Below are 27,005 nucleotides of genomic sequence, written 5' to 3'. Positions count from 1 at the left end.
TGCAGCTGAGGCTAGAGGAGGAGTGAGTGAAGGCTCTGGTGGATTGTCGACCACTTTATCGGCAACATCATTGATCCAGGTGATATCGATATCCTAAACAGTTTTTGCTATGAGATCATGTTTAGGGACATGAGAAACCATCACAACTTTACATAAGGCATGGATTAGGCATGGAAAAGGGAGAAAAGTTGTTGTCTGGTTCGCCCGGATCCCAATCTCACAGTATATAATCTCTCCCACATCAACCTTGATGACCATCATGATGCAAGCAATGAGGATTGCCTTCTCGATGCTTATATATGTTTCATTCCTTGAGGGCGTTAGACGGGAGCAGACAAAACTTAGCCAGTACTGACCTTCTTGAGTAAGATCCCTGTTGTAGATCATTTGGCACGGTGCAATCCAAGGTGGAGTTCCCTTGTCTATGACAGAGGCTACCCAAGCACGCTCGGATTCCTTATTTTTAAGATTTTCATCATATTTTGTGGTGCCTGGCTCCCAATCCTCAAAATATACATCATTGATTGATCCTGCATCACAGAGGACTTCAACTCCGCAGACTAAAATAGAGTCGAAGAACCTATGGTTTCTCTTTTGTACTACATTGCTGGATGCAGCATAGGCAATATAGAATTCCCTTGTGAGTGTCTCCTTGTACTCTCCTAGGACCTGACTTAAGGACTCTCACTCCCTCCTTTTGATGTTTTCTAGTACATGGGGATAGTGTTCTTTTAAATCGTTCAAGCTTAGATGTTTCTCTTCGAGGATATTTCTCTTTCCTAAGCCTTCCCTATACAGGGTCCGAGAGCCAGAAACCCCAAACCTGAGATCTTCACCATTTTTCGGCGTGCTTTAGCATGGAGGTCAATAGGTGGCACAAGATCAGTTTATGCCTCCTCCTCTTTAGACTGGGAGGAATGCTCAGTTATACTTCTGGCTGTGGCAGGCCTGGTGCGTTTGGATTGTTGTGCTTGTTAGCTCAGAGCAGCAACCTGTTTCTTTCCTCGAGGGGGAGGTTGTCACGATGACAAAGATTTCTTTGGTTCCATTCTTTTAAATTAATCAACGAGTGAGTATGTGATATGGCATGGACAACATGTTAAGAAGGAAAGAACACTGAAGAAAGAAGTTGGTTTTTTAATCAGTTATACAATCGCATAACACTTCTGCGAGCTGCAGAACCCATCGCGTAATTCAACACTCAAAAGCCAAACAAATTCTGCGGTCAACAGAAGTGGTCGCAGACTAACTTATGCGACCGCAGATTGGTAGCATTTTGCTCCTCAAATAGAGCAGTTTATCTGCCGCTGTCTGTGACCATTATGCAGCCCACATAATGTTTTTGTGGTCGCAAATCCAATCGCACAAGGGTTTTGAGACAACTACATATGGTATAAAATGCGATGACTCTACGGTCCGCGAAACAGTTATGCGGACCGCAAAGATTATCGTTCTTAGTCAACAGCTAAAAATAAAGTTTTCGCCCTCAGTTAGTGTACACCCAGCAGGATGAAATTTAAGCCAAATGCTACAACTTTCCCACCCCTTTTTATTTCTCCTATTCTCTAATTCAAACCCCCATATAGCAATTTACCCACAATAGCCCTTAACCTAGGTTATCGGTAGAGAGCCCCTAACCTAGGTTATCGGTAGAGAGCCCCTAACCTAGGTTTTCAGTAGAATTCCTCTAACCTAGGTTTTTAGTGGAATCACTTTAGATGAATTACCCACAGTACAGAGTTGGGGGAGACAACAATGAGAGCACACAGAAATTTTCACATGGCAATTTTCAATTGATGAAGCAGGAAAACAAAGGGGAAAAGCGAGCATACCAAAATCAAGAGGGACAATGTTGGTTTGAAACACGAGTAAGGTCAACCCCTTCCTTTTCAATTCCTTATTGAATCTTCTTGTTTTGTTGTTTCAATATTTTTGATCGTTTTATCTTTTCTTATGTGTTGAGCGGTTGACGAGAGAGTGATGAAAATGATTTAGGGAGTTAGGGTTAAATACCTGAGAGGTTTGTGGTTAGGCAACCCATCACATATCACATTATGCGATTGCATATGTGTTATACGATGGGTTAGTGACTGAGTTTGGTAAACCAATTATGCGATAGGTTCTGCAGTCACATAATTTTTATGCGGGCCGCAGAAATTACATTTTCACTACATTTTTGAAGGCTCAGATAGCATATTTTTCTGCCTATGTCTGCGACCATTATGCGGTCCGCAAATCCACTATGCAGTCGCATATGTTGTTGCGGAATCAGAGGTTTTTCTTTCCTTCACTTTCCTCTGCCCTTGCATCCTGTTTTATTGTATTTTGGGTCACCTGCATTCTAACACACATGACAAACTGCTCAACACCTAGAATTAAACTTGTTGAAATTAAAATCTAGCCAAAATGTGTTACCACACATGGGTTGCCTCCCAAGAAGTGCTTGATTTAACGTCGCGCCAAGATGATGTGACCCCTCTTTTTGTTAAGCATTGGTGGTGGTTGGTGTAGGACCATATTTGAGTGTGAATTGTTCTATCAAATGCCTTTCTCCACTGGTTCCGAGAAAATGCTTGACCCTTTGGCCATTTACTTTGAAGGTTCGAGTCCTGTCCTCGGATTCCAATTCAATGGCACCATAGGACGACACATTCACAACTTTGAATGGGCCAGACCATTTTTTTGAGTTTGCCCGGAAAGAGTTTTAGTCTTGAGTTGAAGTGCAAGACTAAGTCACCTGATTTAAATTCCCGTTTCATAATCTTCGTATCATGACAAACTTCATTCTTTCCTTGTACATGGCTACATTCTCATAGGCATGCAAACGAAATTCTTCCATCTCGTTGAGTTGTGTCAACCTTAGATTAGAAGCTTCAGCCCATTCAAGATTTAACTTTTTCAATGCCCACAAAGCTTTGTGTTCAAGCTCTACTAGCAAGTGACATGCCTTACCCAAAACCAACTGGTACGGTGAGGTGCCAATGGGAGTCTTGAATGCTGTTCGATATGCCCATAATGCATCATCTAGCTTCCTTGACCAGTTGGTCCTGTTTGCATTGACAGTTTTTACTAGGATGCTCTTGATCTCCCTGTTGGAAACTTCAACTTGACCGCTTGATTGAGGATGATAAGGGTGGCCACCTTGTGCTTAACTCCATATTTCTCGAGCAGCCCGACAAAAGCTTTGTTGCAAAAATGAGAACCACCATCACTAAGGATTGATCTTGGGGTTCCAAACCACGTAAATATGTTCTTCTTAAAGAAGGTGGTTACACTCCTTGCCTCATTGTTAGGCAAGGCAATTGCCTCGACCCATATGGAGACATAATCTACTGCCACCAGGATATATGTCATGCCATAAGAGCTTACGAAGGGACCCATAAAATCTATCCCCCACACATCAAAGATCTGGACCTCCATCACAAATATCATATGCATCTCATGTCTTCTAGAAATTAACCCTTGTCTTTGACATTGATCACATGCCTTAACCATTTGGTTTGCATCTTGGTAGATCGATGACCACTAATAGCCACATTCAAGCACTTTTGCCGCAGTACGATTTCCACCATGATGTTCCCCAACTGGGGAGTCATGACATGCTTTGAGAATTTGAATTACCTCATCTTCTGGAACACAACGCCGAATGATGTTGTCAGCGCAAATCTAGAACAGAAAAGGTTCCTCCTAATAATATTGCCTACACTCTCGCAGGAACTTCTTCTTCTGATAAGCTTCCAATTCGTTGGGGATAAGGTCATTAACCAAGAAGTTAGCAATGCCGGTATACCAAGGAGTGAAAGTGCTAGAAAATTCCAATATGTGCTCATTTGGGAAGGCATCATTAATTTCAAGATCTTCTTTTGGTCTCCCTGTCTCTTCAAGCCTAGATAAGTGATCCGCAACTTGATTCTCTGTTCCTTTCCGATCTTTGACTTCAAAGTCAAACTCTTGTAATAAAAGAACCCACCTAATCAATCTTGGTTTAGCATCCTTCTTCGCCATAAGGTAGTAGAGAGCAACATGATCAGTGTAGACAATCACTTTGGAACCCAACAAATAGGCCAAATTTTTCAAAAGCATAGACAATAGCAAGCAGTTCTTGCTCCGTCATAGTGTAATTCATTCATGTACCATTGAGTATCTTGCTTGCACAGTAGACAGGATGAAGAATCTTATTATGTCTTTGACCAAGTATTGCCCTAATAGCTACACCACTAGCATCACACATGAGTTCATATGGAAGAGACCAATTGGGTGTGACAATAATAGATTCCGCGGTGAGCCTCGCTTTCAATTCCTCAAAAGCTTTGAGACACTTCTCATTGAAATAAAACTTTGCATCTTTTTCAAGGATCTTTCAAATGGGATTTGCAATATTTGAGAAGCCTTTGATGAATCGCCTATAAAAACCGGCATGCCCCAAAAAGCTCCGAACACCTTTTATCGAAATGGGAGGAGGAAGTTTGGAAATGATCTCGATCTTTGCCCGATCAACCTCTATATCTTGCTTGGATATCTTGTGGCCCAGAACAATACCCATGTCTACCATGAAGTGGCAATTTTCCCAATTTAGCATAAGGTTTGTTTCCTTATATCTTTTGAGAACCTGCCTAAGGTTGTCAAATCAATGCTCAAAGGAATCACCAACCACAGTAAAGTTATCCATGAACACCTCTAAGAAATCTTCCACCATGTCAGAGAAGATTGACATCATGCATCGTTGAAAAGTAGTCGGAGCATTGCATAGCCCAAATGGCATCCGGCTAAAAGCAAAAGTTCCATATGGGCATGTGATGTTGTCTTCTCTTGATCTTGTAAGGCGATGTTGATTTTGTTATAGCCAGAATAACCATCCAAGAAGCAATAAATTGACCTTCCCTCTAGCCGATCAAGAATTTTATCAATAAAAGGCATAGGGAAATGGTCCTTGCAAGTATCACTATTGAGCTTCCGGTAGTCCATGCAAACTCTCCACCTGGTCACTGTCCTTGTTAGGATGAGCTCATTTATGTCATTTTGAATGACGGTCATGCCTCATTTATTTGGCACACATTGCACCGGGCTCACCCATGGACTATCAGCAATGGGGTAAACAACCCCGACATCCAACCATTTAATGATATTCTTTCTTCACCACCTCTTTTATGGAAGGGTTTAACCTTCTTTGACGCTCCCCGCTAGGTTTGCTTTCTTGCTCCAATTGTATCTTGTGCTCACAAATTCCAGCAGGAATCCCTCGGATGTCCACTATTGTCCACCCAATGGCCTGTCTGTATTCCCTCAAGATATTCAACAGTTGTTCAACCTGCACATCATTTAACAAAGAAGAAACAATTACAGGTAGAGCATCATTAGAGCCAAAAAATTTATACCTTAAGTGCGATGGAAGTGGCTTGAGCTCAAGTTGTGGAAGCTTGATAATTGAAGGCTAGTAGGAGGAGTGACTCTATTCTCTAAGTCAAGTGAAAGTTTCTTTGGTGCATAAGTGTAAGACCCAAGACATTCCAATGCATTCACTGATTCCATGTATCCTTCCATATCTTCACCATCAAAGTTTACCAAAATAGTCGCCAATGCCTTACCAAGGCATTCCTCTTCCGTCTTCACCTCGACTCCATGCTCTACCTCATCAACAACATCAATATTTGAGATACTCTAGTATGTATGCGGCAATTTTATACCCTTACTTGCTTGAAAGGTAACCTCTTCGTCATTAACTCGGAACTTGATCTCATTTCATTCCAAATCCATGAGTGATCTTCCGGTAGCAAGGAATGGTCTCCCAAAGATGATAGAGATTTCTTTATCAACAGAACAATCGAGGATAACAAAGTCGACAGGGATGAGGAACTTTCCCACTTTGACAAGGACATCATCTACAATTCCTACCTGTCTCTTTATTGAACGGTCGGCCATTTGTAACCTCATACTTGTTGGCCTTGGCATACCTAACCTCGCTTGTTTGTAAATAGAAAGAGGCATTAAGTTGATGCTAGCCCTATTATCATAAAGGGTCGTGCAAAATCGCGCAACCCAATAGTGCATGGGATGGTGAAAGCTTCGGGTCCTCTTTCTTTTGGACCGTGGTTATTACAATGATTGAACTAACTCATTCTTGTGGTTCTCTTTTAGTGATTAAGTCCTTCAAGTACTTAGCAAAACCCGACATCTCTTGAAATGCTTCCACAAATGGAATGTTTACCGATAATTGCTTGAGAATGTCATAGAACTTTTCAAGTTTTCTATCATCAACCCCCTAGCAAGTCTTTAAGGGAAATGAGGTGGAAGCCTAGGAATTGGTGCTAGAGCTTTTGGTGCCTCTATTACCTTTTTCTTAACCTCCTCATAGTTCACTTCTTGAGTTCTCACCTTCTTCAGGAGCCTTTCAACTTCAACAGAAATTGGCACCTCAACTTGTGCCTCGACTTCTTGTTCGGAATCTTCCACTTTAACCACTTGTTTATTCTCTCCTTTAAGTAGTTTCCCACTTCGAATTGTGATTGCCATACAATGTGAGGTTGGGCAACTCTCATTACCTTTTGGGTTTGCAATTGTGTCACTTGGGAGTGTGCCCTTTTGCTTCAGATTTTGATCTCTTGAGAGCTCTCTCATTTACATCTCCAACTTTTGAATAGATGTGGTATGAGATCCCACAAACCCAGTCATGTTCTTCATTGAAGTGTCAGATCTATATTGATTTTACAATACTCGTTCAAGCATGTTTTCCAACTTGGACTCACTCGAAGAACTTTCTTTCCAATGTGGAGAGTTTGAATATTGCCCCTTTGGAGGAACACAGGGGTTGGAACTCCGATTTGAAAAATTATTATTGTTGTTACTCCAATTTCCTTGATTTGAACTACCTTGGTCATTTTGCCACTATTAGTTGCCTTGCCCTTGCGGGTTAGGCCTCAATTGGTTTTGTTGTCCTGAACCTTGGCAGGGTGCCTTTGATAACCTCATTCAGAGTTGTTGGCATAATTTGCTTCCTCGTAATCCTCATTTGACATGGGTTGAACATCTTCCACCACGTTCGTCCTTTTTGTTTGGCTTTCAGTGAACATATTCGTCAACACATTGACGTTGGTGGCAAGCTCAATAATTACTTGATCTCTTTCTTGGTTCTCCTTAATCATGTTGGTCAAAGATGGAGTACCATATGCAATTCCACTCGTGGAGTCCTCTGAGTGCCAAACTTGGTTATGTTTTGGCATTTTGTCAAGGATTTGTGTGATCCTTGCAAATGTTTTATCCATAAAAGATCCATCAGCTGCATTTCTGGGTATGGATTGATTCATAGGATCCAAGCCCATGTACAATTTCTCCAACAAGATAGTATCCGGAAAACCATGATTCGGAAACCTCACTAAATATAGCTTGAACCGATCCCATGCCTCATGTAGATGTTCTCCCGGTAATTTCTTGAAAATGAAAATTTTATTCCAGAGCTTAGACCTCTTGTTCTGTGGAAACCATTTTGATAGGAAAGCTCGGACAAGCTCGGGCCAAGTATGAATGGAATTAGGTGGTAGATTTTTGATCCATTGTCTTGCCTCTCCAGTTAGAGAGTACTTGAACACCCTCAACCTTAGGGCATTATCTGAAATGTGATTCTGCTTGTGCATCACACACACACCCAAGAAATTTCTGAGATGTTGTGTCAGATCATCATCTGTGGAATTTCGAAAAAACCCCTCTACCTTGAGCATTAGGATTAGACTGTGTTCCACCTTGAAGGTAGCATCATCAACTCTTGGAGGGACAATGGCATTCGTATCCTCAATATACTCATCTACATCTGCAAGGATATTCTCTTCTTCCAGCTCGCCCATGTTTACCTAGTGACACCAAGCAAAGCAAGTAAGGTGTGATGGAATAGAAGAAGGCGTAAAGTAAAACACACACTAATTAGTAATTTTAAAATCGTATTCTCCGGCAACGGCGCCACAATTTGATACGCTCAAATTACACTTAAATAAATAGTGTAAGGCGGTCGGTGTCAAATATAATAATGCAACAAGAATGTGGTCGAATCCCAAAGGGAATAGGTGTGAAAAGGTTACTTGAATAGTGTAAAACTTGACTTAAGTCGTAATTCTACTCCTTTAGCTTATAAAGAGAATGTAGTAATTGTGAATTAATAAGATAACTATTTTTTTATGAGAGTGTAATTAATTTAGTTAAGAAAACTAAGGTTGTGTCCCCATTTATGGAATGTAATGCTATCGGTGTTAATATGATATATTTCTAATGGAAGGTCCTTTGATATGCAAATGGTTCCTAAATGACTACCCAATATTTCCCAATAGTTAGGTAGTATTTTCTCTTTATAATTTTCGTAAATATAAAAGAGTTGCAATTGAAGACAACCAATTTATGACAAATAAAACTCACTTATTCCTAATTGATTCTATTAAACAAGGGTTAGGGCCTTGAGTTTTTGTTATTTAATTCTACCAAACCCTAACCTAGTTTTACAAGTAAAGATAGAGTGAAATAGCATTAGTCAATGTTTGCAACCATCAATATTAAATGAATCATGAGAAATGAATAAATACCAACCAACCATTATATATATATATATATATTCAATAGCAAAAACCCATTAACAATACACCCATTTAGGGCCCACAACCTTAGTATTTAAGGTTAGCTACTCATACTAGAATCCAAGAACAAAGTAATAAAGCTTACAAAGATGACAAGATTCTCTTCTTCAAAAGCTTCCAAAACAATGTATTCAATGTCTCTTTTTTAGATAAGATGCCCCGCAAAAAACCTAGTTATTCTATTTATAATGGGCTAAAAATCGGGGTCAAATCACAAACAACCTAAATCCAATCTCTAAAGAAGAAAGTGATTACATTAAATCACAAACAATTTTTAAAATAAACCTATTATCTCAACAAGTGAATTATTTAAAAAATGATATTAAAGTTCGCAAAGTTGAACAAACTTTAAAAACCCACGAAGTAGAAGATAAGATTAAACTGTTTCAGCAAAAACTCGAGCTAGAAGTTTGTTCCGATTTACCTACAGCCTTTTGGGAAAGAAAAAGGCACATAATCCACCTACCTTAAATAAAAGAATTTAATGAACAAAATATACCTACTAAGGCAAGACCTATTCAGATGAATCATGACTTAATGGAAGTCTGTAAAACGGAAATAGATGATCTTCTCCAAAAGAAGATTATTAGGCCTTCTAAATCCCCTTGGAGCTGTGCAGCTTTCTACATTAACAACAACGCAGAAAAGGAAAGAGGAGCTCCTAGGTTAGTAATTAACTATAAACCTTTAAATAAGGTATTACAATGGATTAGGTACCCGATACCTAATAAAAGAGATTTATTAAAAAGAACTTATAAAGCTAATATTTATAGCAAATTCGATATGAAATCAGGATTTTGGCAAATTCAAATTGCTGAAGAAGATAAATATAAAACGGCCTTTAATGTCCCATTTGGACAATATGAATGGAACGTAATGCCTTTCGGGTTAAAAAATGCCCCATCAGAATTCCAAAATGTGATGAATAATATATTTAACCCTTATAGTAACATGTCAATAGTTTATATTGACGATGTATTAGTATTCTCAGAGGACATAGATTCTCACTTTAAACACCTTAATATTTTTTTCAAAATAATAAAACACAATGGTTTAGTAGTCAGTGCTAAGAAGATTAAGTTATTCCAAACAACCATTAGATTCTTAGGGCACGACTTATATCAAGGTACTTATAAACCAATTTGTAGAGCCATTGAGTTCTCCTCTAAGTTTCCCGACGAAATCACAGATAAAACACAATTACAGAGGTTCTTAGGAAGCCTTAACTACGTAGCAGATTTTATTCCTAACATTAGAAAAATCTGTGAACCCCTCTACAAGCGCCTTAGAAAAAACCCAGTCCCCTGGAGTCTAGAACAAACAAACACAGTCAAAAGAGTCAAGTCCATTGTTCAAAAACTCCCGTGTCTAGGGATTCCAAATCCTGAAGCATTTATGATAGTTGAAACCGACGCTTCTGATGAAGGGTACAGTGGTATTCTAAAACAACAAATTTCTTCAGAATCTCCCGAACAGTTAGTTCGTTTCACTTCTGGTATCTGGAATCCGGCTCAAAAGAATTATAGTACAGTCAAAAAAGAAATTTTGTCTATAGTACTATGTATTACAAAGTTTCAAGACGATTTAATAAACAAAGAATTTTTATTAAGAGTTGATTGTAAGTCAGCTAAAGAGATTTTACAAAAGGATGTTAAAAACCTTATTTCAAAACAAATTTTTGCCAGATGGCAAGCTTTACTGTCTAGTTTTGATTTTGAAATTGAATTTATAAAAGGGGAACAAAACTCTTTGCCTGATTTTCTAAACCAGAGAATTCTTACAGGGAAAAAATGAGACCACAAAAGGGTCCCTTCAGGGCCTCTCCGAAAAGGGAGAATAAGTATTCTGCTCTTGCAGAATTCCCACAATTACCAGTAAGACCAATGTTACTACCACCGGTGAGACCACCCGTGAGATCACTGCTAGATATAATGGTTACCCCTCCGAGAGTACCCACTACTGATAAAACCTCTGCCATGACAGTTCTTGGATCTATCCCACAAAGAACAGGTCCATTTCAACAGGCTTCCTCAAAAGCCTCCACCAGCCAAGCGGTAAAAACCTTGATAAGTGCTGATTACGAAATGAAGGTTCCTGAAACCTTCGCCCAAGCAGTTAATCCTCACACCCCCTCAAAGCGGAAGATAAAAGACCGGTTTCCTCAGAGAAGGAAACGTTTAAGTTAATTGCAAAAGAACCAGTTAAAGTTTTAGCCCTAGATAAAGGCTATGAAAACCTTGACCTAGCAGACCTAATTCGTCCCTGTTACACAGACAGAAACTATGTTGATACATGTGATCCCCTAAAAACAAGGAGATACTACGAATTAATTCTTACAGATACTAAGTCTGTTACTTTTGAACACACTCTCTATGATGAAAGAGATCCTACTAGTATTAGGATTTCGAAAATGACCATCAACAAAATTTTAAGCCCATTTGAATGGAATATGGATCATTTGCACACACCTATAGCTTTATCAGTCCAGTATAGGCCCCAAACCTATAATTACAAAGATTACGTAGATGCCTGGTTTAACTTTCTCTACCTACGACCAAAGACCCATACTTGGTTCGTTAAATACAGTGAGCAAGCCCAGAAATCTATATTACCCAGGTGGTTCTACGACTGGTGGAAAATCTTTGGAGGAACAGAGCAAACAATGCCTCGTAGCTTCCACAAGTACTATGTGAGATTCCTACTAGAACAAGAAATCTCTACCCTTCCTGACCATATAAAACTATGCAAATATTATTTTGCGAAACGAATCTCTTTTATAATTAATTGGTCATTCGAAGTAGAACAGATTGACAAAATCAAATATTTGGTAAAAATACCCAAAATCAAAGGATGGATTCCAGAAGTTAAAGAAACTAGAAAATCCAGACCGGCTCAGACAAACTCAACAACGGAATCAAGTAACTCAAAAAATGAGTTAAAAAAGAAACTACTCAGCATGCTTGCAAACATAGAATCAACGGATCCAACCCAAATACAGGCAATGATGGATACAATCTCAAATTCATCCTCTGCAGAAAGCAGACAAAACGGAGACATGGAAGACTTAGACGGAAAGATAGCCCTGGCCTATACTCAGTCTAATCGATAAATAGCATCTTGCCCTTTCAGAAAAGCAAAGGACGAAGAAAGCGACATCTGCCCTTCAGAAAAAGCAAGGGACAATTGCCTCTTCAAAAAGGCAAAGGACAAATGACTTTTCAAGATAAAGATCTGACCATTCATTATGGAGGATCAAGATCAACTCAGTTATTTCTTAGAAGTCTATATAAAGTCTTCAAATGTAATATAGAAGGCAGACCGAAAATCGCCCTTCTCTTTTCATATATATGTTTTCCCTTCCCTCTCTGTAAAAATTTTCTCGTACTGCAGTTTTCTATGTTCTAAATAAAAGTAAGTTTCTTAAACTTGTTTTTATTTCCTTTAAATTCCGCATATTTTTATCGGTACTTACGATCCTTCCACTTGTATTTTTATCTGTACTTACGATCCTTCCACTTGGTATCAGAGCCATGTTAACTAAATCCATGAGAGGCTAAACTCTCAATTGTCTTTAAGGTTATCAGGTTATCTGTTTCATGCTATAAATCTTAATTGTTATATACTATTCATTCCAGTATATGTTTATCGTTCAATCCTGTTATCTCGTGTGAAGTTCATAGTGTGAGGGTCTCTGAGAGAGAGTTAGCTGAACCCTCTCTTTAACTTCAAAGAAACCTTTAATCTCATTATCTCTAGGATATGAAACACAGAACCTTTAGCATAATAGAATCTTATAATAAATTGAGGTGGAAATTCTTAAAACACCTTAGAGATACGAATAAAAGAATTAGTGATTCCCGACTCAACATTAGATCTACCAGATCTATTATTAGAGAAAATAAAATAAAGAACGTAGCCTTATGGTTATTAAAAGATGAAAGGTTTCCTCAGAGAAGGAAACGTTTGAGTTAATTGCAAAAGAACCAGTTAAAGTTTTAGCCCTAGATAAAGGCTATGAAAACCTTGACCTAGCAGACCTAATTCGTCCCTGTTACACAGACAGAAACTATGTTGATACATGTGATCCCCTAAAAACAAGGAGATACTACGAATTAATTCTTACAGATACTAAGTCTGTTACTTTTGAACACACTCTCTATGATGAAAGAGATCCTACTAGTATTAGGATTTCGAAAATGACCATCAACAAAATTTTAAGCCCATTTGAATGGAATATGGATCATTTGCACACACCTATAGCTTTATCAGTCCAGTATAGGCCCCAAACCTATAATTACAAAGATTACGTAGATGCCTGGTTTAACTTTCTCTACCTACGACCAAAGACCCATACTTGGTTCGTTAAATACAGTGAGCAAGCCCAGAAATCTATATTACCCAGGTGGTTCTACGACTGGTGGAAAATCTTTGGGGGAACAGAGCAAACAATGCCTCGTAGCTTCCACAAGTACTATGTGAGATTCCTATTAGAACAAGAAATCTCTACCCTTCCTGACCATATAAAACTATGCAAATATTATTTTGCGAAACGAATCTCTTTTATAATTAATTGGTCATTCGAAGTAGAACAGATTGACAAAATCAAATATTTGGGAAAAATACCCAAAATCATTTACACCAGGATCTAGGTAGGCGGGCGGTAGTCCGCACGGCCATCCAGATCTAGCTGCTTTAGTACACTTTAAAGGTTGGCGGTAATCCGCACGACCAATAAGGATTCGAAATATACGGAAATTCTATTATAGTTTAATGACTGTATGGAAGGATCTATATCCTTTTACCCAAGCAAGGGGCCTGTCTAATCCCGATACATACCCTTACTGAGCCCATGTGTCTAGCAGTTCTAACTGTGAAAGAGGTAGCCCTTTTGGCAACTTCAGACGGGCTTTAATGTCACAGCTGGCTAGACGTAGCCACTAAGGCAAAGCCAATAAGAGTAGTACCAGAACCGACTGTACCACCATCTTGGAACCAAATCAAGAAACTATATTAAAATTTCTTTATATTTTGAAAGAGTCTGGATTCTTCATGGTTAATATGCAAGAGAAATTAGTTCTTCAACATAGATATGAATCTGTTTAGCCGGACATAGTCACGGCTAGGGAGAGAGACTAAAAATACTAAAAAGAAGAATAAAAATATGTACCTTGTAGGCCGAGAAGCAAGGCCCTGAAGATGAACTTCAAAACTTTTATTAATTCTTGAACTTGATTTACAAACTATAAACTAAGCTATGAACTAAGTGTTTACAAAGGGGGTTGGTTGAGAGAGAGAGAAAGGAGAGAGAAAGTAGAGAGAGGGGGGTTTCCGGCCTCCTTCCTTCAAATGAAGAAACATCCTTATATATATATAAAAAAGAATCTTGAATAGTAAAATGGGTCCCACATTTGGGTCCCTACACAGTATTTTTACTGTAGATAAACAGTGTTTCTACTGTTGATGAACAGTGTATCTACTGTTTAAGTGGGTCCTGGCGGCTGATAAGCTGTCAAGTCTTCTTTTTGTCCAAATTTTGCATCTGTTGGAGGAATTCTTCCACCTTGTCGATTTCTCTGTCAGATAATATCATTTCTGGCTGTATAGGTTGAGTATCTTCTACGAGGTCATCACCACTCGTCTCACTTCTCATCGAAGTGTCTGATTTTTCGCACTGATCTAGTGATTGGAGCAGATTTCTTTTCAATCCTTCTAAGTATTGATTTATTAAATCAATTTTATCTCTCTCTTGGATTGATATTCTCCGAGCAATATGTTTAACAGTGCTTTCTTCTATTATCCTCTTTTGAGGGGCCGTTACATATAAATGGATTTGTGTTTTGATAGAATCTAATAATTCTTGTCCATATAACGTCTTTGTCTTGGGATCAGTCTTCATCAATTTGTCCCAAAAATTGTTGTAGAATACCCTATATAAACAAGGGATTTGTTCTTCCGTATAACCTAATTCTGGCGTCCATTTATGGATCCAGGGGATAGAAAATTCAATAAAGAAATAGATCTGATCAATTTTTTCTAGGTAGTAGATATGATCTGCGTGATATAATTCTGTTAAGAACGGAGAGGCTTTTGTCCATTCTTTGTATAACTTTAGGAATGGTTCAGGCAAAATCTTGGTTGTAGGACCGTGGTATGACCACCAGTTTAAAAACCAGTTTGGAATAGGTCCTGTAAATATTTTTGCGCATACTTTGATAAACCAAGTATGCTTATGTCTTTCATTGTTATAATAAAGCACTCTATCGAATGCTTGAATATAATCCCAATAAGTGAAATTCATAGGTGATTTATTAAGGCTTATCTGCCTTTCTTTCATTGTGGAAATACCCCATTCTTCAACAGATATAATCTGTTTAATAACGATTTTTGAAAAGTTATAAACATTTTCATTCGTGTTATAACCCGAAAAGTGCTGAAATTCTGCACTACCTGTACTAATCAGGATAGTCTCATAATAGGTGCGGGTTTTATATGATTCACCCGGATAGTATAATCCATTAATCAGATATCTCTGAAATATTTTCCACGGTTCTTCTTTTCTCTGAATCTCAGAGTTTTCAAGGAGAAATATCATTTCTCTCTTTGGTAACTTTTCATATGACTTGATATCGTCATTGTCTTCTTCTTTAGCAATTGAAGAAAAAGTATCACTTTGCTTTTTGGATGCTAAATAAGCCTGTAGATGTCCATATAACGGACTATCTTCTGGAATATCTTCCAAATGTATAGAATGTCCTGAGGATTCACCTGTATGCAGTACCTTTGAGTTTATCAAACTCTTTTTTCCTCTTTGTATCACTGGTGAATTTGACGAGGATCCGTATGACGATCCCTGAGAATAAGTCCTACTAGGGGACGATCTTCCCCTACCTCTGCCCCTAGTGACCCACGAAGGGTCCATTCTGCAGAAATTGTAAATCATTATTAAGTAAAAAGGATAGCATAATTCCAGTGCTGATATTATCTTGACCGAAGGGACACACATTTTCAATTAACTGAACAATATCAATAACTTCTTGAAAATTAGAGTCTTCTTCTATCCGTGTATCAATTATGTCAGCCATAATTATATCAAGTATAACTTCCTGTAAGTCTCTATTTAATTTTATCACTTTAAGAATAGTGATCAATACCTTATCATCAAAAAACATGGTATAATAATTCATAATCTATTCTAAATATTCTCGGGATAGAAAATCCGGAAGGGAATTATCAATTCCTTTTTTGTATTGTATTTCAAAATCGAATGGTGCTAGCTGAGCCTGCCATCTAGCAAATATTAATTTAGAGGCATCGTGCTTAAAATCTTTGTCAAACATGTATTTAACAGATTGAGCATCAGTTTTTATCAAAAACCTTTGGTTATATAAGTCGTCTTGAAATTTTAATACGCACTTAACAATTGTTAACATTTCATGCGCCACAGTAGCATATTTCTTCTGGGCTTCGGTCCATTTACCAGAGTGAAATCTTATTAAGTATTCACTCTTATTATTGGGATTTACTTGTTTCAAAATCCCTCCATATCCAACATTAGACGCATCTGTCTCGATAATCTTTTGCCAAGTAGGATTGGCAAGGGTTAAACAAGGTAGAGATTTAACCCGCCCTTTAATACTTTTGACTAACTCAGTATGTTGGTTAGTCCAAGGGTGTTTATGATCTTTCTTCAGCCGATCGTATAGAGGGGATAGATCTCGTGACAAACTTTTATAAAAAGGGGATATATAATTCAGACTACCCAAAAATATTTGTAATTGAGTCCTGTCAGTGATAACATCAGGAAATTTTGAGGCAAAATCAATAGATCTTTGTATTGGGGTAATTTTTCCTTGGCAAATATTATGACCTAGAAAACGAACATTCGTTTGGAATAGACTCATCTTGGGCTTAGAAATTACTAAACCGTTTTGTATAACAATTTTCTTGAAAATATCAAGATGCTTAATATGCATCTCCAGAGTCTTAGAAAATACTAATATGTCGTCAATATAAACGATGATAAAATCCAAATATGGGTTAAAAATATCATTCATAATTTTTTGAAATTCAGAAGGGGCATTTTTCAAACCAAATGGCATAACATTCCATTCATATTGCCCAAATGGAACATTAAAAGCAGTTCTATAAGTATGCTCTTTAAATATTTGAATTTGCCAATAATCAAATTTTAAATCAAATTTTGAAAATATATTGGCGTCATATAATCTGGATAGCAAGTCCCTTTTATTAGGGATAGGATACCTAATCCATTTTAGATGTTTATTTAATGGTTTATAGTTTATAACTAAGCGAGGAATACCTCGTTCCTTTTCTGCCGCATTATTAACATAAAAGGCAGAACATGACCAAGGAGATTTTGAGGGTTTTATCAAACCCTTTTGTAACAAACTATCAATCTCGTTTTTGCAGAATTCAACTAACTCAGCATTCATCTGGCAAGGTCGAGATTTAGTAGGAATATCATCTTCACAGAAATTTTCTTCGTATGGAAGAGTTACAATATGCCTTTTCCTGTTCCAAAAGGCACTAGGGTGATCGGCGCAAATATCAACGGCCATTTTTTCAGCAATCAATTTAATCTTTTGCTGAACTTTAACAGATTGTAAAGCATCGAATATGTTCATGCTAAGAAGTTCTAATTGTATTGAATCAATATGCCTCTGTTTCATATTAATCAAGGCATTAATATCTCTAGTTACGGGATCTGTAACAAAAGAATAACTTATCTTTTTATCTTGATAAGTAGCAGAAAAACCATGTTCATCTATATTATTAAACGGATAAATAGCATTAATAAAAGGTGTTCCAAGTATAATTGGAGGGTATAACTGGTTTTTTACCAAAAAGAAGAAATGTGGAATACAGACTTTATTTTGGCAAATATGAGTATTAGGCAGTTTGTATTCTATATCTAGAGCATGACCAGAAGCGGATTTCACCAAATGAGTGGTCTTTTGAAAATACTTAGTAGGAATTAATCCTTCCTGAATGCAGCTTACATCTGCACCACTATCAATCATAGCTATATCAGTTATAGAAAAATTATTATCTATTAAAATAGTACATTTAATATACCATTTGTGTGCAGTAATAATTTGCATCATACCTAAAAATAAATTAGATTTTTCATCAGAAATTTCTTTTCCTTTATCATTGGAAAAATCAGAAATTCCTTTAGTCGAGGATTCAGGTAGAGAACTATTTTTCTCAATTTGAGTAATACGGTGATCGCAAATCATTTGATTTTGCTTAAGAGACTTAATATCTCTTTTCAAATTCTCAATTTCTTCTTTTAAGTCATCAAAAGAAGTATCTCGACTAGGGGTACTGGACTTTTGAAGTCTTCTATTAATTTCAGATAAAGAATATGGTGCAAAATTTTCAAATTCGTTCTTGTATTTTTCAACAGATTTTGCATTACTAGAACTGGAATTTGCAGCTAAATTAATAATTTTTTCACGAAGTTTTTCATCAGTAACTTCTTTTAAAAGTTCTATTACATTGTCAGATGTAATAGTTTTTATATTAAGATTATCAAATTGTGATTGCAATTTATAAAATTCGTCACTATCACAAGTACAAATATCACCTTTGCAAGTAGTGCAATCAGTATCAATATTTTTATTATTATCAGAAAAATCAATTAACTCAACTTCAGCTTCAGATTCAGTCTCTGAGTAATAGTCAGATTCTGATCCCGAAGTGTATAACAAGCCATAAACCTTATCGTGTAACTCATCATCGAGTTCTAAGGCCTTTAGCTTTTGAAGTTTGCAATTTGGAGAAATATGACCAAACTTCCCACACTTATAACACTTAATATCAGCCAGATCACGTTTGGATCTATTCTTCGCAAATCGAGTAGATTTCCGATGTGCTTTTCTAGTATCATGTTCTTCCTTAGGCCTATATCTAGACCTCTTTTTCTTATACGGGCTATCCGAGTTAGGGTACCTATGATATTTGGTTTTCTTCTTCCTATTTTGAGTGGAAGTTCCGGGTAAACCAAACTGGGTACAAAAGTCACCTACTTGGGACCTTTCTTTAAGCTTATCTATCTTAAGCTGTCTAGAAAGTCTTAATTCATTACACAATTTTAGGCCTTCTTCTGTACAAACACCTATAAGCTTACCATAGGTATAATTACTATACAGAATCTCTCCGCAACTACCCTTTAACACATTCCTCACTCTTTCGGCAAATAAGGAAGGGAGGCCGTCTATAAACTTGGCTTTCCAGTGCTCATATCTATTCTCGGGTAGTTCCATAACTCTACTCATAAAAGTATCTTTATACCATCTAAACTCACTAAGGGTCTTACATCTAAGTCCATTAAGTAAAGTTCGGATGGTCTGATGATTTGAGGTAAATCTACCATTGAAATGCTCTAAAATTGTAAGGATAAGGGTATAAACTGCATCTTCTCTACCCACCACTAGAGCCATACCTATGTTATCAACACCTTCGTCGGTTGCCGTAGCATTTATAACGAAAGCCTTTTCCTCTACAGATAAATGATTATCCCACCAGCCACGAAGTTGGCCAGTAAATCCTGCAATAATCATTTTGCAAATAGTTCTATCTGTATTTTTAACACTTTTACAGATAGTCGAATACATGAGCATTCTGTGTACGAGAATGGTTAATTGTCTATCAGTTAGACCATCAAGATTCCATTCATAAATTTCGGAACCGTTTATAAGACGTATTAGTTTGATTCAATCTCGTTCCTCAATCAACACATCTTGAGGAGTAGGACGAGGATAATAATAGGTCTGCATTCTTGGTTTATCAGCATACCTATGATTTTGTTTAACAATCCCTTTGAGTTTATTAAACTCTGACCAAGTCTCAGTTTTATAATCAGAAACGGTCTCAATTTTATCAGCAAAATTTTTTGATAAATCAATAGGTCTAATATTTAAACCAGAAAACTTTTTATCTAAAAGCTGAGCTAAGTCATCAAGAGATTTAAATTTAAAATCCTGAATCTCAGGAGGTCTTTGAATATGAGTAAGAATGTTTTGATCAACTGTTTTACTTCCTGAAGTGGAGGCAATATCAGTTGGTCCTTTCTTAGTACTCATTTCCTTTATTAAAATAGTCAAATCATCAAGTTTTTTTATCAAGAGAACCAATATGTTCTCCTAAAATTTTAACATATAAACCCAAATAATTGTTTTGAGAAATCAATTTATTAATCTCTGCAATACTAATAGCTGCCACGTTATCATTCAATAAATTTTTGAAAGGCAGTGAAAGTAATCCCAGTATTATTAGGTAAAATAAAGGGAGCCTGAGGAGGATAAATTGCTTTAGTAATATTACCACTCCCGTCTTTATAAGATCTTTCTAATACCTTTATATAAAGAGGTAAATAAGTTGTTATAAACCAAGGAACAAAATACATAATTTGATTATGCAAGGCACAAGTTTCATAAAATTCTTGAGATATATTATTCAAATCCTCTTTACTATAAGTATCAAAAAACCATGTTTTAAACTGGTTTCATTTTTCACTAAAAAATTCTTTTTGAATATAAATACGGGCCCGAGAACCGGGGCTAAAATCAATTTGGTGTGGAATCATTAAATATTATTGGGGTCGAAATCCATCTCGGATACAGAAGGAATATCCTTATCTGAAATATTGTCATTGTCTTGAACAATATTTGTTTGAGGGTTAATCTTAACCCTTTCAACCCTCTTAACCTTTTGATCAGGCTTATCACTAGCAATAGTGTGTAAAGAAGCCGCACGATTGCGGGCTGGACCGTAAACTGGTTCAACAGGGGAAATATGTTGAATAGCAGGTAGAAGTCTATGATTAGAAAATGAATGTCTATTATAAATAGTAGACTTATCATCAAATTGAATACAAATCCTACCATCCGGATTTTGAGTGACATGCGAAAATTCAGTATTTGACAAGTCGTTAGTAATCTGACTTGGGGATATAACAGAATTTAAAGTCCATGTAGTTGGAAAATTAATTTCCTCCCACCTGATAGGTCTCCTAGTGGTGACCTTGGACTTTGCAAAATTGGTTTCGACCAATATGGTCTGATCCGATGTATCGTATAACTTACATCTAGGATTCAAAGTAGATAACAATTTGAAATAAATCCTATAGGACAGACATATAAGTTCAGAACCAGGCGCATAATTATAACCATGCGTTTTCACATTTAAAGTCAAAGCATCGAGAATATTAACATCAGAAAGAGATAGTTGCAGATTGGGTTGAGTATTAAAATATACTGGACCATAGGCCACTGTAGATTCTATCGAACCCATTAGAGACTGTCTGAAATTCAGATTTCTAGCATCTCTAAGAGCTGCTAAAAAGGTCTCTGGTAATCCTTTAAGGGTTAAAGGTTTAAATGCAATTTGAACCATACCAATATGCACATAATGGTAATGATGTTTATATAAATCTATATCATGTTTGTTTAACAAACGAATAGTCTGTTCAGACGAATTTAATGCTAAAGACTGCTCAGTCGTTTTTATCAATTGTTTAGAAGAAAGTTTATCAAACCAACCATAATCATAAATGGTTTTTATAGAAACTTTAGGAATTGTCCATTTATTTAATAAATCAAGGTTTTGAGGTATATCTACCTCTTCAAGTCTAGTACTTTTAGTACTTGTTTCTCCCAGATCCATTCCAAAAGCTTCATATCTATGTTGAATCTTTCATGTCTATTACACAATTACCATGAAAATTCCTAGGCTCTGATACCATTTACAGCCCACAACCTTAGTATTTAAGGTTAGCTACTCATACTAGAATCCAAGAACAAAGTAATAAATAAAGTCATAAAGCTTACAAAGATGACAAGATTCTCTTCTTCAAAAGCTTCCAAAACAATGTATTCAATGTCTCTTTTTTAGATAAGATGCCCCGCAAAAAACCTAGTTATTCTATTTATAATGGGCTAAAAATCGGGGTCAAGATGTGACAAAAAATACCCATGCAGATCACATCTGCGATCGCAGAACAGCCGCAGAACACATTTGCGTCCAGAAGAATCACCATTTCCATCGCATTATTGAATCTCCAATTTCCTAGTTCTTCATCGCAGAACCATTCTACGGGTCCGCATATTGATTGTGCGATCCAATGTGACGTCGCAAAACTGCTCTCGCAAAAATTCTCTTTGCAATTCTGCGATCATTATGCGGTCCGCATAAGTGTTATGCGACCACAAAATTGACCACAAAGTCAATTTCCAAAAGTTGAGTTTATCTGCTTCACTCAGCGGTTGGTTTGCGGCCCAGCATATCACTTCTGCAGTCGCAAACCTGCCGCATTTCTGCCCTTCTATTGATTTTTATCTTCTTTTCCTTGTTCTTGGTTCTTGAATTCTAGTTTGCTGCAAAACACCAAAACTACATAAGAATTAACTTAATATGTTTTAAAAGACGAGCTACAACCTATGTAATTAGTATCAAAAGTGCCGCAATTCTACGACACATCAAGTAGCTAGATTTTTATCTAGGGTTGTAATCCAACTCTAGTGTGTGAATCTATGGATTGTTAATATTATGCTTGTTTATGATTGGGTTATGTGTTATTTAGCCATTTTCATGTGTTAAATTTGAATTAGTTGTTGCAAATATTTATTCATGTCTTTTTGACTTTGTTCTTGCCTGAGAAAGAGGAACTAAGTTTAGGAATACTTGACTAACAAGAAATTGAACTAGTTGAGGGATTTATTGGTTCAATTAATGGATTTGGACTAGAGATAGCGATAATCCAACTTGGGCTCATAATCAATTGTTCTTATAGCTACCTATTAAGACTTGAGAAAGCAAATTTAAGCATAATCACTCTTTAATCGAGAGATATTGAGTGAACACTTTAGATTTGAGAGTCATAACAACCCTAATAAATCAATCAATCATATTAGATTTTACCCATTAGGTTTACACCTAGTTTAAGACTACTTCTAGGCCTTTCTCTATTTGTTGTAACTTTGTTAAATCTTGCATATTAAGTATTTGATAAATTCTCTCTTAGATAATTCTTAGTATAATCAATAGTGTTACTAAATCAAGTTTTGTTGGAATTTAATCTAAGATATATTAATTTGCTTACTTAAGTATTTACCATAACGCCCTTTCAAACTCCTTGTGGTTCTACCCGGACTCTAGTTGGGTATATTATATTGCAAACTACTGTTATATATCCCATCTTAGGGTGTGCCTTGGGAATTATCAATTTTGGCACCGTTGCCGAGGATAGAACCTGGGTCACCCACATCACAGGCGGAAATACTTTCGGTATAATCACTCTTTAATCGAGAGATATTGAGTGAGCTTTTAGATTTGAGAGTCATAAAAACCCTAATCAATAAAGCAAGCAAATTAGATTTCATCCATCAGGTTTACACCTAGTTTAGGACTATAATACTAGGCCTTTCTCTATTTGTTGCAACTTTGTTAAACTCTCGTATATTAAGTGTTCGATAAATTACCTCTTAGATAATTAATAGTGTTATAAACCAAGTTTTAATGGAAGTTGATTTAAGATACATTAAATCCTTACTTAAGTATTTATCTTAGCACCCATTCAAACTCCTTATGGTTCGACCCCATTTCTTGTTGAATATATTATTTTACAAATGACCGTTACATATCCTATCTTTGGTGTGTGTTGGGCAATATCAACTTTGGAGCTGTTGCCGAGGAATTTACGGTGTTAGCTATATACTTGAGTGTGTTTCTTGACTATCTTCTTTTACTTTCGTGTTACTTAGTCGTTTGTGTGATTGTAGGTTACCAATGGCGAACATCGAGCTTGATAATTTATCATTGGGAGAGGTGAATAGCGAGGAGGAGCAACTTCATAAAACGCAACTAGCACAACAAGCAAACCGCCAAGGATGTGCACAAAATGACAATGTGCTCCACTTCTACCACCACCACAAGCCCAAGAGGCGCAACACCGAAATTTGCCAAATGAAGGATATGCTAGGTCTATAGTCTTTCCCGCATTAAGGCGGGCAACTTCCAAATCACCAATGTGATACTCACTTTGCTTGAGCAACGAGGTTATTTTACTGGAACGCTGCATTAAAATTCTTATAAACATTTGAAAGGTTTTATGGATACATGTTGGGGTAGCAAACAAACAAATATTTCTGAAGATGCATTGAGGTTAAGACTATTTCCCTTCTAACTACGGAGGGGGGGGGGGCTTTTGATTAGTTGGAACGCTTGCCCAATCATTCTATTCATACATGGGATGAGTTGGCGGCAAAGTTCATTTCTAAATTCTTTTCCTCTGGCACATGGAAACCTTACAGGATGATATTGGTCTTCATGCAAGAACCCAATGAACCATTATATGAGATTTGGCAGCAATATCATACTATGGTGAATGAGTGCTCCAAAAATGATATGAACGAGAACATGATCCAACAAACATTCTATCGTGGAATCAATACCATGAACCAATGCTAACACGACCCTAAAATCCCACCTTTAGGATCGTGATGACACCTAGTCTCTAAGACTAGGTAAACCTAACACATGCTGAGATTTAACAGAAATAAAAAAATTTGCTATTAAATTAAACTGATAAAGGATATAACATGACTAAATCAAAACAATGGTCATACACCCTCCAAAATCAGTAGTACGAAGCTATAAGCTCTACTGAGTACACTAGAAATCTCTAAATACAACACTGTTCTGGAATGAAAATAAGCAATAGTAAGGAAAGATAACAGAAGGTGACTCCGAGGCCTGCGAGCGGAATAACAGGTATACCTTGAAGTCTCTACAACTCAACCTCGACTCAACTCTCTACCGTCCGACACGATCCTATGTACCTGGATCTGCACAATAATATGCAGAAGCGTAGTGTGAGTATACCGTAATCGGTACCCAGTAAGTATCAGGACTAACCTCGGTAGAGTAGTAACGAGGTACAAGTCAAGACACTCATCAGACATGAAAACCTGTGCATAATATTAATATAAAGCTAATAATGGAAAGAATGATAATAACAAGCTAATAATGGAAAGAATATTAATATGAAGCTAACAATGGAGAGTAAAAAGAAATAAATGGAAAAAAAGAGTAAAACATGTGATAAAGCAACAAAATAATAAAAATACAGTTAAAATACAAGCAAAATAAATTAAGGAAAACAATAACAGTTCAAATCATCAAGCCATTCCAAACAGAATTTACAACAAGAATCACCCCGAGGTACCACACCTCATCATCACAATTCATATATCAATCTTCGTTATGATGTCGCATGAGCCTTATATTTATTTTAAAATATTTTTACCAAAAGAGTTTCACACGCTTTAGCCCCCTTATCTTGCCGTGTGTGCCACAAATGACGTAACTTCCCTTACTAGAAACATGCACATAAATCTCTCTTCTCTCGCCACATGCGCGTCAATAACACCACCCTTATGCCGCTGCATACGCATCTCATAACAACGCAATAATCATCTCTCACCACACGTGCCCATATGTCACAATATTTTCAAAATAATAATACCAATATCACAACTGTTACATCTCGCGTTTTCGTACGTTAAAAGTTTCGTCTTCAGTTAATTGACGTGACTCGGGGATGAGACCATCTTGACGTTAACGTATTTACGCTATTTATGACTAGCGATAAAGAAGTGTCATGAAGGATAAAGGGTACACGAATTAAAGATAACGAGTTTCGTTGAAAGTGGCCAATTTGGGATAAAATACGGGTCGAGCGATAATACCCAATAATTATGGACTAGTACCATGCAAGGTACCATATGACCACGGTAGTATAATGCATAAAGTGTATTAAAAATAAGTAGAATTTTAAGTAATTTATGGTAATTTTTTAAATTATGCGAGTAATTGATTAATTACCAGATAACGGGACATTACCCAGTTAATTAATATGTGGATAAAAAATAAATATAAAAACACATCCCCAAAAACGTGGCACAAAGCCACAAAGACTAGGAATGACTCTTAGTCATTTATGTCATCATGTGGCTACCTAAGGTTAAATTAAAATTTAACCAAAATAAGACTTGATTATAAGTTTTATCTCATTAGGATTAGTACGTTTTAAGGGTCATTGAATTTTGAGGGGGGAATCACTAATTATTTGTACGAGTATAATATTAACTATCCATTTTGCACCAGCCCCAACCCACAAATCCTTCAATTTTCTTAAGGTGTATTTCCACCAATATTTTCAGTTCTCCACTGGATAAAGGGTTGAAAATCTATGAAAGACTAATAAATTTGTTAAAGTTTCATAGTTCAGAAGTATGGGCTCCTAAGCTAGTGCGTTTTAAGGATCATTGTTGATAGTTCATTTCGTTCTTCAAAATTCGAAGGAGCGGAAGCTCACTTCGTTCTTGAAAAATTCAAAGAAGTAGAAGCTTATTTTTGTTAAAAATACTTCAGCGTCATTCCATCAAAGTTTTGTGATTACAAAAGAGTAAGGTGCAATCTTCGCCAAGAATATTATACGGAGTTTTCCCTACTCTAGGTATGTTAAGGTCATCCCTTCTTTCTTTTGGCATGGTCCAAATTATACAGAAGAAACGAGCAAATACACAATTTTCATAAATTACTCTATTCATAGAAATATTAGGGGTGTCTATATTCTTGATTCCCCATGAGAATTATTATTATCTTCTATTCATGGGTCTCAGAATAATACGTAATTGAAAAAGTTTATCCGGAAGGAATATTGAGATTATTACGTTTTTTTCATGCATTTCACCGATTTATACATGTACATTGACCCATGACCAGATGACGTTATATACGCGTATATATGTAAATATATGTATATGGGATATGGGAAAAGGTTACGGCGTTATATACGCACCACCACCTGATCAGTTGGTATATGTTGATGATGTTGCCCACAGTGGCCGAGACGATATGGTGGGATGACCTCAGTGGCTTGATGATATTATGTACACCCATACCTATGCATGACACGACATTTACACGCACGTGCACGACATTGTAAATGTTTCAGAATTTAAAAAGTTATTCAGATTTAAAGTTGTGTTTCTTTATTCCATGTTTCATCTATGCCTTTTACATACAGATTTTCATGCCTTACATACTCAGTACTTTTTTTGTACTGATACCCTATTTCACGGGGCCTGCGTTTCATGCTCGCAGGTGCAGGTAGGCAAGCTGACGGTCCCCCTTCTTAGGATCCTTGATCAGCGAGAGTTGGCGTGCTCTACTTGATTCGGAGCTACTTTTGATTTTGGTACGATATATTTGTGTGTGTATATATATATTGGGTATAACTTGGCTCAGTCCCATCTTTGTACAATTATATTTCTATTAGTGGTTTGTAGATAATATGTCCAGTTG

General features: G+C 36.7%; 1 non-coding gene across 1 annotated transcript; it reads left to right on the top strand.

Annotated features, from left to right (window-relative positions):
- Positions 1-7,347: 7,347 nt before the first annotated feature.
- LOC142173154 (small nucleolar RNA R71) lies at positions 7,348-7,454 on the top strand. Its single transcript, XR_012702587.1, has one exon. It is a non-coding gene; the product is annotated as a small nucleolar RNA R71 (small nucleolar RNA).
- The last annotated feature ends 19,551 nt before the right edge of the window (positions 7,455-27,005 follow it).

Source organism: Nicotiana tabacum, chromosome 18, assembly GCF_000715075.1.
Source record: "Nicotiana tabacum cultivar K326 chromosome 18, ASM71507v2, whole genome shotgun sequence".
NCBI lineage: Eukaryota > Viridiplantae > Streptophyta > Magnoliopsida > Solanales > Solanaceae > Nicotiana > Nicotiana tabacum.
This window is presented reverse-complemented; position numbering and strand designations above follow the sequence as displayed.